The sequence below is a fragment of the Taudactylus pleione genome, unplaced genomic scaffold, assembly GCF_031769625.1.
Source record: "Taudactylus pleione unplaced genomic scaffold, aTauple2 ptg000290l, whole genome shotgun sequence".
Taxonomy (NCBI): Eukaryota; Metazoa; Chordata; class Amphibia; order Anura; family Myobatrachidae; genus Taudactylus; species Taudactylus pleione.
In genome coordinates this window covers 11670001-11685470 of record NW_028284692.1, presented here as the reverse complement: position 1 = coordinate 11685470, position 15470 = coordinate 11670001, and the positions used below count along the sequence as shown (strand labels likewise).

General features: G+C 44.7%; 1 protein-coding gene across 6 annotated transcripts in view; it reads left to right on the top strand.

The window, feature by feature from the left end:
* GAS7 (growth arrest specific 7) overlaps nucleotides 1-15470 on the top strand; it is a 473968-nt gene that overhangs the window by 178694 nt on the left and 279804 nt on the right. The gene's annotated exons all lie outside the window — the stretch shown is intronic.

Below are 15470 nucleotides of genomic sequence, written 5' to 3'. Positions count from 1 at the left end.
CAAACTGAACATCTCAGTGGGTACTGTGCACAACATTGTTCATGAGCAACTGGGGTACAGGAAACAGTGTACCTGCTGGGTACCCAAACAACTCACATAAGTTCACAAAACCATTAGGATGGGATTGACTCTCAAGCACTTGACTTGGTACCATGAGCAGGGAGTGCTCTTCTTGTAGCGTATTGTTACAGGCGATGAAACATGGGTGCATCATGTGACACCTGAGACGGAGCAAGCATTCATGACATGGAAATATGCATCATCCCCACCTCCAAAGACAGTCAAAACAACGCAATCAGCAAAGAAGTCATGGCGACCGTGTTTTGGGACCACAAGTACGTTCTTTATTTCCTCACCATGAGAGATACTGTGAATGCTGTCGCTATTGTGACACATTGAGCAGTTTGCTGGGGGCAATTAACACCCCCCAGCAGTGCCAAAGAGACACACAAAAAAAATCCACTTACCTAAATCCCCACTCCTGCTCCCGCCATCCTCCACTCCTCCGCAAAAACACCCCCCAGCAGTGCCAAAGAGACACACAAAAAAAAAAACACTTGCCTAAATCCCCAATCCTGCTCCCGCCATCATCCACTCCTCGGTCCTCACGGGCCGGCCGTGCTCTGCACTATGGGAGAGACGTCATGACATCTCTCCTATCACCCACTGCGGGAGCTGAAAGATGGAGCTAATGAGTGAGCTCCAGCCCGACTTCAGCAGCGAACGTAGCAGCCAATGAGAGTCTGTCTGACTTCCATTGGCTGCCAAAACAAACACACTGCTGCCGGGAAGTACGAATGTACTACCCGGTGGTAGTGTTTGTTACATGTGTAGTGCGGTCCGCACTACACTGACAAGTACCCTGGACCCCCCCGCACTGCCAGTCCAATGGTGCCCAGGGCACGAGCCCTGCTTGACCTCCCCTAGTTAAGCACATGGCTGTCAGTATGTATATATCTCTAGCTCAGGCTCTTGCAGACATTAGAATTACTCAATAATGCAATACACTTTTAGTAGGGACGTCTCCTTTTATCAGTTTAACTCACATCGACTCCACGGTGCTGCAACTCTCAGCGCTGACATGCTGCCTCTCTGGATCTCTCTCATACTGCTAGTACTTTTGTTGTGGTCCCCAGCACTCTATCAGTGGGTATTAAGTTGCCCTGGCACCACCTCAGCGTAGTCGCTTGACCAGTCTCAGCTCACAGACCAGCGGCACCTCACCCCGCTCTCAGCATCTGCCTTACTGCACTGTGCATGTGTAAGCTACAAATCTCTTTATGTGCCAGCTGCTGGCTGTTGGCAGAAAGAAAAAGTATTACTGCTTCACTGGCCAGTATACACCTTCTGGTGTAGTAAGTAAACAATTGAAATAAATAGCCACAGTGTATTCATATCCATAATTGACAGTAATTGCCTTGTACTATAAAAATTAGTAGGACCAGTACTAATCTGTTAACTTGTCGTTACATCATCTATGATGACAATAACATCACTTCCAAGTGACCTAATAGTACCCAATCCTCTCTCATTTACATATGTGCCCTTATCTCCCTTCACACTCGAGCCTGCTCTCTTTGCTCCTCAAATGAATGTCGCCTCTCCTGCCAACTAATTAGTTCCTAGCACTCCCGCCTCCAAGATTTTGTCCTTGCTGCCCATGCTCAATGTCTACCCCATCTGCCCCTCCCTTTTAGAATGTAAGCTCTCACAAGCAGGGCCCTCTTCCCTTCCCTTACTTACTCCATACAATGACACCTAATCAGGCTGCTTCCTGGGCTCACTGCTTTCCTTGCACCCAGTCACATTGCACTGAAACAGTCTAAACAGGGTTCCACCGTAGCATGGCACCCAGCTGACTGGGAAGACACAGGCCGCTGACAGGTGATAAAGGCCCCCTGCCAGGCCCCTCCGTCAAGCCTGGCCCCAGGTAATTAGTACCCCCCCCCTCTTGACGCCCCTGGTAATACCTTCAGATAACCTTTAGTAAATGTTCAGGACAAACTCATTAAGTTTAATACATGGCCTCATATCAGATAGATAGACTTATCAACAGTGCCTTTTACCGTCCTTTTTATATTGTAGGTGAAATTTTCACTCCCGACATATAATTTAGGGGGCATATCCAAATCATTAAATACACACATACTAGTGTCCAATTTAGCTTCTTGAACAAGCAGGATGCCCCGAAAAGGGGGGGTGCCTCTTGGGGAGGAGGGCATGCTCAGCACTCGCAGAGATGCTGGGTTGCTTCCAAGCTCTTCAACACTGTGAATAGATTCCAAAAGTGTGGGGTCTCCCCCAATATCATTAACCAGCCCTTCAGCAATTTCCAATCACTTTAGTTGTGATGTTGTGATGTACACATATGTAGTAGTCCTTAGGAATGAATCCTCTCATAGGACGTGGTTACACTCAAAACAGAATAAAAAGGTGCATATAGTGAAGCAGAATTTAATAAACAAAGAATACATAAAAACATCAGAACAATGTTGCAGCACACACTCATTGAGAAGTTAGTTGACAGTTCTCTCTGCCACTCAGTAATTGCAACTCCATATGTCTATGTGGACACCCTGTCTAGGGGATGAATGCTGCAACATTGTTCTGATGTTTTTATGTATTCTTTGTTTATTAAATTGTTTATTAAATTAAACACTATCGGTCCTCCCTTTCTTCTATTTGAGGAACATCGTTTGAAGTAAACAGTAGAAGAGGATTCGGAGATGCACTTTTTTTATGCACAAGGAGGACTTTCTCGTTTGAACTCATTGAGCGTGACCATTACTATATGTTCAGAGGCGAGTGTTGTGTATATATAAGCTGTTTTGTGTTTATTCTTATTGGATATTAACCCATTGAAAGTACACACTTTTGTGATAGAGGTTGAGCGCAGATGGGAGTCATCATATTTTTTCATGTAATCGTTTGGTTGGTGGCAGGTGACACACCGTTTGATTTCTCCCACAGCAGCAATCCTGGTGCACAGAGGTCCTTTTACATTTTTTTTATCGTCCTCAGGCAATAGTGCTTATTATGCAGTGCCCCCTGTAATTGTGTCCCATATACAATGCCCCCTCAATATGTTCCCCTTATGCAGTGTCCCCTGTAATTGTGTCCCATATACAGTGCCCCCTCTATATGTTCCCCTTATGCAGTGCCCCCTGTAATTGTGTCCCATATACAATGCCCCCTCTATATGTTCCCCTTATGCAGTGCCCCCTGTAATTGTGTCCCATATACAATGCCCCCTCTATATGTTCCCCTTATGCAGTGCCCCCTGTAATTGTGTCTCATATACAGTGCCCCCTCTATATGTTCCCCTTATGCAGTGCCCCCTGTAGTTTTGTCCTTTATCCAGTGCCACTTCAGTTTTGCCCCTTATGCAGTGCCCCCTGTAGATTTGCCCCTTATGCAGTGCCCCCTGTATTTGTGACCCTTATGCAGTGCCCCCTGTATTTGTGCCCCTTATGCAGTGCCCCCTGTAGTTTTGCCCCATATGCAGGGCCCCCTAAAGTAGTGCCCCTTATGCATGGCCCACTAAAATAGTGCCCCATATGCAGGGCCCCCTAAAGTAGTGCCCCAGATACAGGCCCCCCTAAAGTAGGTCACCTTATTCAGTGCCCCATATGCAGGCCCCCCTAAAGTAGTGCCTCTTATGCAGTGCCCCCTAAAGTAATGCCACATATGCAGGACCCCCTCCCCCTCCCTCCCAGCCCAGTACTTACCTTACCATGCTGGCTCCCATTCCCGCTGGCTTCCGCACCTGCAGCACCGCTGCCTCTGCTCTGACTGGATCTGTCTAGATCCAGCAGGTGCACAGGGCAGGTTCCTCAAATCACGGGTAACGTCACCCGCGCAGTGCATCACTGGGAACGCTGGTCTCTGAAGCGATCGGAGGCTTCTTTAGCCTCCGATCGCTTCATTGGCCAGCGTTCACAGCTGCAAGGAGCAGCATTAGTAAACAGGGGCTGGAGACGGAGCTCTGTCTCCGTCTCTGAAAAAAAAAATTTAGTTGATCAGGGGGGTTTCTGGATACTCAGAAAACCCCCCTGCATGCGCTACTGGTGGAGCGATCACAATGATCGTGTCTAGGGATGGACATCGGGAGCCGATGGTTAACAGCCTTCGATGTTTCCAATTCGATAGAAGTACTTTGTACATCAAATACTGGGAATTCGATGGTTGCCAGCCATCGGATGCAGCTTTCCGATGGCCATCCAATGGCTGGCTGTGTGGGGGAACACACACCACTGCTCTGCATAGCACATGCGCACGGCCTCTATTCTCAATGTAGGGGAAGCCTGGGGGCATCCCAGCATCTCGGAGAACCCTCCCCAGCAATGGCCTCCGCACCTGCGTGGTATGATGACTGCGCATGCCCAGAACTCCCGCGGCTCATGATATAGACGTGAAATTCTTGTTTTCATGATCATTTCACTTGTTCACACATCGCAGGAACATGCTCCTTTCAGAGTCCCCTCTCCCTGTAATTAGTAAATATGCCACAAATGATCAAGCTAGTTGCAAAATGATAATCCAGGGACCAATGTTGTCCTACTCTGGTTAGGCTTAAAAAAACTGAACATATGTCAGCATATGTCAGGGTTAAATGTTAGCCATGTGGCCAGCCGGTATGTTAGTGTTAGTAATGTTAAATCAAGTGTTGCTCCAAGATGAGTGACCTCATATAAAAGTGTTTACTCTACATATTAAGAGATTTGTATGCCACAAAGAGTATTAAGATAGAGATATGCGTATGTGCCAATCTTCACTGTTATTTGTTTACCACTTCATTGCAGCTAGATAGCATGCAGTCTGCAAAAGCCTAGCTTCAAACGGTGTGTACCTGTTGTGGAGAAGATAAGCAGCTCAGTGATAGAGAAAATAATTCCTCTTAGCTAGGCAGCTCATTATCATCCTTGGTAAATTGATACCATATGTCTGATGAGAGAATATTAGCATCCAAACCATATTAATGAAAATTGTCACAATAGCTGCAAGAATGCTGGGAGCATTTTATACATGTCATTCGGAAATTCGCTGGATATGTAGTCGTCATGTCGGCATTTAGAGTGTCAACGACAAGAATATCAATATGGTCATTATGTCGACATTGTGAATGTTGACAGTCACAATGTCGACATTACGGGGTTAGGGTTAAGCTGTGGTTCAGGGTAATTGGTTTGACTCCGAAACAAAATGAGGATAAGCATTGGTAACATATTAAATGAAATAAAAGTAGCACCTATTTCACTGTTCACACAAAGATAGGTATATATTCCATAGTATGCATAATGGTCCTTGGCAGTGTTGCATTTATTATCGATCCTGTCAGGTTGTAATGAACGAGTGTTCTGTACTGTCCCAGAATGTTCATCCAAGAGCTGGCCCATGGTACTCTCATCCCAGACAATGAGCTTACAGTCCCACAGCACTTGGGCCATGTTGCTTTGTCACCTAATCACCTTGGTCGAGAGGAAACATTTTACACATTTTCACCCCCTTAGGAGTTGAATTTAGGAAAATCCCTGCTTAGTGGGTGCCAACGTCATGAAAGGCATATACTCCCCGATTTTCATGTTTCTAGGTCTAGGGGCTTGGGCTGGGCATTGACGAGTCAGTGAGTCAGGACATTTGTTTTTACATATAAGGATAAAACATTCACAGCGCATTAATGTGGATTCACACTGTTTCTAGGGTTTGATTGGTCATGCCTAATAAATAATCAGTAATTAGGTACTGTAGTTGTATCTATTAATCGCAGAAAAAACTGTTACAGTATTATCTTTATAAAGTTTTTATATATATTAATGTTTTATTCGTTTTTTGTTTTTAATTCAAAGTAATTTAAAGTAGAAAAATTAGCTGATAAGTGGTTTTGAAAACAATTGTCAGCATTCTAGGGCTTGGCTGGTGCGTCAAGTGCATGTTTCCTGTAAAAGTTTCCAGATAAAATCTTTAACTTTTTGGTCTGGCAAAAGCTCAGTGCATTTAGCTACTTTATTAACTGGTCTCTCTCTTGTGCCTTTTTTTCTGTCACTGCTATCAGAACAGTTATTGTCAGAAAGTGCGCAATTTACTGGGTTCGGTGAGGAAGTTCACTCTTTCCTGTGTCAGTTAATATGATACATTTTTATTTTGTTTATGATTTATCTTCCATCATTTCCTCCTATTTTTATTCCAGCCAAAAAAGATTTCAGCAACTAGTAATATTTTCCCCCCATGAATTTATTTCAACTTGTATGTTTGGATTATGAAGACGTCATGATTGTAACTTAAAGGTCACCTTCAATCCCATGGTTTAGTGTTATATATTTAGCATGGGTGAGAGTGTACATTTTTCCTTTCATTTATTTTCTACAATATTTTGTAACAAATATAAAAATGTAATGGAGTATTACCTTCCAAATCCATCACAGGCTTACCTAATAGGTGCATATTTATTAAAGCGCTTTTGCGGAAAATCCTTTGAAAATATAATTTTGAGGAGGATTTCCACATTGATGAAGTTCCCCTGTATGTATGAATGGGAACTACAAACCCCTGCAATTTAGAATACAAGAGCAGTAGCCTACGGGTCCCTACAAGACAATATTTATAAATTGTCCTGAAATATAATTGTTATTGCAGCAATAAGAAATTATACTTATTATGGCCGAAAAATAAATGCTGGTCTTCTGCGGAATATGTGTGCGCTATATAAATAACTGGTAAATAAATATATAAATAGCCACCTGTAGGCTGATGAGCTCTACAGCCAAGGAATGTAATTGTACCATTCTAACAGTGCTGGGTCTATTAATTAAAATGACATCATCCATATAAGAAAGCACAGGATTAAAGGGAAGGTGGTGTTCTCACCTGCATAATCCTTCCACAGCGATCTGACCAGGTGGGATATTCACTACACCTATACGACACAGGTTTATTGATTCCCTGCAACATGGAATACAAATTTTAATAGTGTTCCCCATTGAGGTTTTTACATTGGGCATGCTTTTTGGAATAAAGTAATGTTATATGCAGGGCCATTGAGACAGCCACGGGGCCCATGTACTGAAGGAAGCATGGCTGAATCTGGAAGGTGTGGCCACGACCCCTCCAGAAAAAGATTGAAAGGAAAATACTATGTGCAGCACCAGGGGTCATTTGATGTGGGCCTGGGCCAGCTGCTGAGGACCAATCCCCTTTTTGCAGTGCGCTTAGCATAATATTTTCCAAAAATTTTTTTTTTCTGGTAGAGGCATGACCACGCCCCTGGATTTGGCCACGCCCCCACCCAGGCCTTGCAGCTTTCTCAACAGTAGTGGGCACTGTATAATATTCATGAGGTGAGCCACTGATGTATATACATTAGGTTGTGGATCCTAATTAATAAACCTCATTCTTTTTATATGAGTTTTTCCTTTTCCCCCATTATAGCTTGCCCTCCTTGTGCAAATGACAGTCCATTTTGACCCTGCTAAGATGTCAGAAACTTCGGCTTCTACACAGGGCATGCTAATGTGAGCGGTCCCAATTATCTGCAACACAAAGGTGACACTCATTGCTTTTTGTTGACTAATTTGAATCATCACACACACTTTAATAATAGATGGTAATACATTTAGCTAAAATATACTTTTTTTCTTTTTTTTTCTTTTTTTAAAAGTGGTAAGTGATGCTTATTTGCGTAGGTGACAAGAATCTGGATATTTTTATCTGCAGATTATCAACTTTCCAATAACAAAAGCTCCTTGTGATAAATAAAACATCACACGTTTATACATGCACGGTTGTATTTAGCTAAGCCTTAGGAGAATGATTGTGAGCTATTGGGGCTGGTGCAGTGTTAAGGGTGCGTCTGATTTGCAGACGTACTGTATCTTGCGTGTTTTCATACTGTGCATGCTTAAGAACTGAATGCACCCAACTACGGGCGATACAGTGATGTACACAGCTCACTCACATCTCCATTTGTGACTTGTGGGGCATAACTGGGTGGTAATAATAACAGGGCGTTCACATGTAGGCAAAGTGTGGCCATTATTGCAGCTATGCAGAGTTATGCATACATATAATGACACTATGGAAAGGGATGGTCCAAGTGTGCACTGAGGATGACAACTGTGGAATATGGGCAGAGGTGGCCTGCTCTCAGAGATAGGTACTACTCTGCATATGGGCAATATATGCATTTATCTTTCTATGCATGCAATGATGGAGTAATTACGACTGAGGGCCATATTCAAATAGAGGCGGAAAAGTTTTGCATATTGCCGCTTTTCGCCTGGTTTGAACTTCTCTCCAAATTCAATTCCAGCCGTAATTCGCCTAAAACTCAATGCAATGTAATAGGCTAAAAAGAAGTGATACGAAGTGCAAAATCTTTATTTTGGGGTGCTAACGTGAGGAAACCCTTGGTACAGTCCCCCAAAAGACAAATCTGGAAAAAAAAAAACCTACGAACACCTCAAAAAAGTACTTTCATTTTTGGGGCGAAAAGTAAAAAGTTGGGGGACAAGCATAAAAACTAGCTAAATAGCTTCTTGGAGGTCTGTAAGGATGGGTCAGGTGTTTTTGGGATTGCAGGTGCATGTAGTAGGTGCGTTTTTGATGTTTTTTAAAAGTTCACTTTAGAAACATAAAAATATGCTAGCACCCATTTTCAAGTACCCCAAATTTGACTGGACTACTTATTTTCACCAAAAAATACCGCTTTATGCCATTCTTCACCACTTTTACATAGACACTAATAAGAAGCAATTTAAACTACTTAAGAACCCCACACACTTTTATTAGGGCTATTAGTGCACATCTACATTGATTCCCTATATTACTGCATCTTTTTTGGGGGTAGACTGATTTCCCCACTTCTGCCAGTACTTTCCGCCTGTTCCGCATTCGCCGCTTTGTGCTTTTGCATGGTTTGGAATTGAATATGGAGAAAAGTGGAGACACGCACAAAAACTTTTCACCTCTGAAACAGGCGAAGGAGGTGGAAAGTCGGACAGGTGAAACTTTTCTGACTTTTCGCCTCTACTTGAATACGGGCCTGACTTGCATTTCATGTTGCATCAGCCAATGTTTTAATGAACCATTAGAAAATGCACCAGTCATTACAATTACATTAATATCTTTAAAACATCATATAAAGATGTGTATAAAATACAAAGATTTGTAATTACAATGTTTATGTTCTGATACTTTTCTGCAGCTTGCTGTACCTGTCTCTCACATTTTCAAGTACTTTACGCTACTAGATTGCATATCGAATCTGTTTCCTCCCTCTTATTAATTTATTGTAACTGGCATCATGTGGTGAATGTATCAGTGGTGTCAGTGGGGCCCTGTAAAGTTTCAGATCTTACCGCAGCAATAAGGAATAATTTATGAGGGCTGTTTAACAATTTATTCATGGCAGAACATCTGCTCTGATAAGCCGCTATCCTGGCGAATGCAAAATCCTGCACTTTACCTGCCAGGTAACAACTGCAAAAATTACACTGCCGGGTACCTGCAGAATTCCTGTGTATGGGGCAGCCCTACTTTGCGTATGTTGATAGCAACAGACCTAAAGTGGTCCTCCTTCATACTCGGGTAGCTCTTTGGAGCTGAGAATTCAAGAGCCAAAAGGTTTAAGCTTTTAGAGTTTGCGAAATTGTACAATCACAGCGTCCCCATACATTGTATGGAGACAGATAACTGGCCATGATACAATAATTATATGGAAACTTCTGTTTCTGATTGATGAACAGGCTCCTTACATCTATAAAAAAAAAAGATGACATGCATATATCCTCTATATATTGTAGATATGTATCTATCTCATACTTGCCTACCCTCCCGATTTGGTCGGGAGCCTCCCGAAAATCGGGTGGCGCTCCCGACATCCTGGGAAGGCAGGTGTAATCCTCCTGGATCGCATCATTTTGTCCCCGCCCCCTGCTTAACAATGCCTGTAATATCGGCATTGTGTAGCAGGGCGGGGCTAAAATGATGCGATCACGTGGCCCCGCCCATCCCACAAATGCCCATCGTCTGGTCGGCACCCCCTCCTTGTGCTGGCCACTCCCTCCCGGAAAGGGCAGCCAGAAAGTCGGCAAGCCTGATCTATCTAGGGGCAGTTTAAGAGAGGATGGCGCCTGTGTGCAGTCTCCATGCAGGCCCACTCCTCTCTCATGGGGCGAGATGTACTAACATCAGGTTACACTTACCGCCGGATACCGCCTCCCTGATGATCGCATATGCGCTAACATATGCAATCAGCAGCACAAAGGACAGCTCTTCCGATAAGAGCTGTCCTTTGCGATCTGCCCTGCGCCGTGGACTTTCGTGGACTGCGCAGAGTGACGCGGCGGCTGCGGGACATGCTGAGATGGATCTGATCGGATTCCTCATAGCAGCGCGATGCGGTAGAAGCCCATAGGGCATTACCCGCCGCATCAGAGCCCGGCGGCCAGGAGATTGATGCATACGGAAAATGCGGTAGACGGGTTTTACCTAATTTTCCGTTTAGTGCATACCAGCCATGGTGCAGTTGCTCAGCAATATCTGTACTGCACATCTAAGGGAAAAGTACAGGTGTGCAGTGTGGGCAGTGAGTACCACTAACCAGGGGTGCATTGGGATGAAAAAATAGCCCAGGAAGTTTAAGGAGGCAGGCCTAAATGGGGAGGGGGGGGGGTCTGTGGAGGTGCAGGGCCTTTCTTTTGTAAAGATGAACACTCTTTCTCTCCACTTCCCCCAACTAGCCCAGTCATTATTTAGTATCCCCTGTCAACTACACATTACATTAATTTTATCACTGCATAACTGTAACCAGGGGTTAAAGTGGGCCGGAACGGGGCAGAACTGCATTTGGTCAGTTCAATTTGGAGACGGAACTAGTTCCGTCTCCTCCGGCCCATCTAACCCAGGATGTCAGCCTGGAGCTGCAGGGAGATTCTGGGTGCCCGCTGAGAATGTGTTACCAACGGGCGACTGGCTCCTTCCCCACAACTGCAGCCGGACGCTGGAGTTCACTCCTGAGCTACGGCCTCTGGCTCCCGCAGTGTGCACTAAGGAGAGAGACGTCATGACGTCTCTCCTGCCCCTGGAGCCCACCGCCCGAAAGGGTGGAACTGCGTTCTGTCAGTTCCATTTGGAAACTGAACCAGTTCTACCTTTTCTGGCCCACCTAACCCAGGACGTCAGCCCAGCGCCACAGGGAGATGCCGGGCACCCGCTGAGATTTTGTTACCAGCGGGTGCCCGGCTCCTTCCCCACAGCTGCTGAGCTCTAGCTTCCGGCTCCCACAGTGTGCACTATGGGAGAGATGTCATGACGTCTCTCCCATAGTTCCGAGGAGTGGACGGTCAGACGGATGGCAGCGGATGCAGGAGCGGGGCTGTAGGTAAGTAGTTTAGTTTTTTTTTTTTTTTTTAGTGTAAGGGGCACTACTACAGGGGGCACTACCACTGGTGGCTCTACCACAGGAGGCACTACAACTGTGGGCTTTACCACTGGATGCATTACTACTGAGGGCTCTACCACTGTGGGCACTACTAATGGGGGCATTGCATAGGGGGCACCGCATAAGTGCCACAACTTCTAGGGGCACTGCATAAGGGGTACTACTGGGGGCATAATGTGGCGTGCGCAGTCCCTTTATTAAATAAGTGCGGGGGGGGGTGAGTTCCACCATTTCTCTAGGACCACTTTAAGCACTGACTGAAACCCCTGCTACTTCACTACCAGGGTCATGCGGTCAGGGTACTCCCTCCCCTATCATGCTTCCTGTCATGCTTCAGAGTTTTGATATAAAAACGATTAGTACAAAGAAGATATGTGTGCCTCCCCAGCCAATGACCTCACCACACATCACTGTTCACTAGTATAGTACAGCTTGTCCTGTAATAGTTGCAGAGGTGTATTTATAATGGGTGCAGGGTGTGCAGTGCACACAGGTCCCTACACCCGTACTAATATATATATATATATATATATATATATATACTTACCTCCCCAATGTCCCACGGAGTAGGGCTACAGAAAATGCCTGGAAAATGTCAGCTGCGGCCATTTTCACAGCGTTTTGCACATGCGCAGTGGGAAATCACCGGGAAAATGGCTGCCGTGCCATTTTCCAGGTGATCTGCGCATGCGCAGTAGACTCCAGGCACATTCTAGTTCCCGGAGTCTAGCTCTGCTGTCAGTTCGCTGCCGGCAGCTGGGGAGAGATTAGGGGGCCCCGGACGGGGAAGGAAAACGGACCCCCTCTTCCCTTAATCTGCCCCTGAATAGTTGGGTTACTGTCTTCCCATGGTGTGCCTCCACCCGAGTCGATGAACATCCGTGAGTAGAGGGGTTGACTCTGGAAACCCCTTCTTAGTATAAGTGATATGATAGGTCAAATTTAAACTCAAAATACACACAAATAAATAAAAATTAATAACATGCTCATTTTGTATATAGACCAACCTGCTCCAACAAGTCCAAAATTAAATTAACAGCATTCACATTTATTAACCAGACTTATATACACCCGCCACCCCATGTACACACTCCTGACATTAACTTATTAGCATTAACATTTTATAGACAATTATGCCAACCCGCCACCAGCTCAAATATTAAATTAATGGCAATTCAATTTCATAAATAGGCCTATTTACCCCAACATGCCCCAATATCAAGTTAGAATTAGGATGAATATCCCCCAGTGAGCCCTCACTATTTATTTAAAGCCAGCATTTAATAAAGACCCCACAGTGCATTAATGGCACTCCAAGACCACAGTAACTACCTCCCCCCCCCCCCCCCCATTTTATCACTTAGACTAGCACTGGCATAAGATCAATACCACCACCAGCACCAACATATTACTACTTCCAGTAAAATTGCTCTTCTATAGGGATGATTAATATGTTTAGATGGCCTTTGTGATGTCACCCAACTTTATTAAAAGAACTGATGTTTACAGTATATTAAAGTGGTAAGTAATCAGCTGTGCAATACCTGCTGATCTGACATCGCTCACCGTAAGGTAAGCTTATTTTAACATAATTGTTATATAAACATAATGACAGATACAGCAGGTTGAGATTGATCACTTCAGTAGCCTCATTATGTGTTTAACTTGCATTATAGACAGACATTGTGATGTCACCCAACTTTGGAACAGGGGTGTTCTAGGGATCCGAGTGCTCCTGGCAATGTAATGGACTGGCGCCCCCCTCCCCCCATAATTTCTGAATAATTACACTATACATTAAATAAGTACTTAAAATGTTTCCCCAGCTACCCCCCTTCTGCCTCCTCAGCCAGCCTACATGTTTCATCAGCCAGCACCACCGTCTGTCTCCCCAGCCATCCTCCTCTACAGTGTCCCCAGTAGTAATTCCCCCCTATGCTGCATTGCCCCCAGTAGTAGCCCCCCTATACAGTGCCCCCAGTAGTTATCCCCCCTATGCTGCATTGCCCCCAGTAGTAGTCCCCCCTATGCTGCATTGCCTCTTGTAGTAGTCCCCCCTATACAATGTTCCCAGTAGTGGGAGTGTCCTCTTATACGCAGATTCTGGTCAATAGTCAATAGATTCGCATCAAGTTGTCTGGTTAGTTACCTCCCATTGTCGGCAGAATGGGCGATTTTGGGTATTTTACCATCATATGTTTCGGGCACAAGAGATAGTAAAAAGCTATTAATGATTGTATCAGCGGTGGCTCGTAAATGTATATTACAGAGCTGGACCCATGCAGATCCCCCGTCGCTTTCTTTATTTAGGGCTAAATTATTTTTCGCTTTTCAAATGGACTGGCTAGAGACTACACTACATAAGGAGGCTAAGACAGCAGAATTTTTTCAATTATGGGAGGGTTTTATAGACTCCCTTGCGGTGGAAATACGTAGCCAAATTTATTTATGTTTTAGACATACCTCTTGGTACGAAACAAGGATTCTACAAGCCGATCCGCCTATTGTGCTTCCTATCACGGGTTAAGGGGAAACCTGTCTTCGGTTGGATTTTGGATATCTTGTTATTTTTTGAGGGGGGTGCCGGCCGTGTCTAGACTACTTAGGGAATATATGTTTATTCAGGTTCTACTCAAAGAGGAAAATGTGATACATTTTATTGATTTAACACTATTTGTATATTGCTGCCATTAACGATTCTTTATTTCATGTGTTGCCTGCTAATTCTGTAAACAATTGAATTTTTGTTGTATTATTGCTCTGATGAATAAAAGAAATTTAAAACAATGTTCCCAGTAGCAGCCCCCCCTATACAGTGCCCCCAGTAGCGGCCACAGCCTATACAGTGCCCCCTAGCAGCCATGCCCCCCCTGTGCCAGGCTTACACACACAGAAAAAAAACAAAAAAAACCCACAACTTACCTGAATCCCCGCTCCTGACGTGACTGCCGCTGTCCGCTCCTCGTGACCCGTTCTGCACTATGGGAGAGACGTCATGATGTCTCATTGATCACCCACTGCGGCTGTGTGTTTGATACCGTGTAGGGCAGACTGCTCTCACTGTGGTCTGCCCTACACTTGTGGGGCCCGGGGGACTAGCGGTGGGTGCAGCAGCAGCTATGGGCCCCTGCACCATAGCGGGCCCCGATGCAAGGCACCGGCTAGTCCTGGTAGTCCCGGCCTGATTCTACCCCTTGCCTGCTGGTGGCACTGCCAGATGGCACCCCCCCTTGGCCGGCGCCCCTGGCAAGTGTCATCCTGGCCAATGGGTAGATACGCCCCTGCTTTGGAATAAACTGAATAATATTGTCAGTAATCAGCTGTATCTGCTGATATGACAACTCACAGCATAAGGTAAGATTGTTTTAACATAATTGATATATGAAAATAATGACACAGTAGGCAGATAGAAACAGTGGAGAAATACAGGCAGGTTGAGATTTATCACTTCAGTAGGCTCATTATGTGACTGGCTTGCATCATACTGTACAGTATATGGCCCATGTGATGTCACCCAACTTTGGTATTAACATCAATGCTTTGAATAAAGCTGTCGGTAATCAGCTGTATCTGCTGATATGACATCTCTCAGTGTAAGGTAAGCTTATTTTAACACTCAATGAACAATAGCACACTTAAAGATTGTATAGACTACAATGTTTCAGCACTTTAAAAAAAAATTCCATTTGTATTCCTAATGCATGTACGATAAAAGTTCCTAAATGTTGGGTTCCATATAATCTTATAATATTTGTGTTATTGTTCTACCAGTGCCTGTATGTGTGTGGAGTTTTCGTTGGGGATATAGATTTTTGTTTTTCCCTTATAAATCATGGAGTTCACGCCCGCTATAAGATTTATCAGGTTTCCTCAGCTGTAGCTTTCCCGTGTATTTCATGGGGAAGTCTATTTAACAAAGAATATTTACCACTGCAATCAGGGATGGACTGGGGCTGCTGAGCAACCCTGGCAGTCCCCTTTTGCGAGCGCCCGCAAAGGTGGCGTGGCGCGAGTCACGGAGACCTGCTGAGCA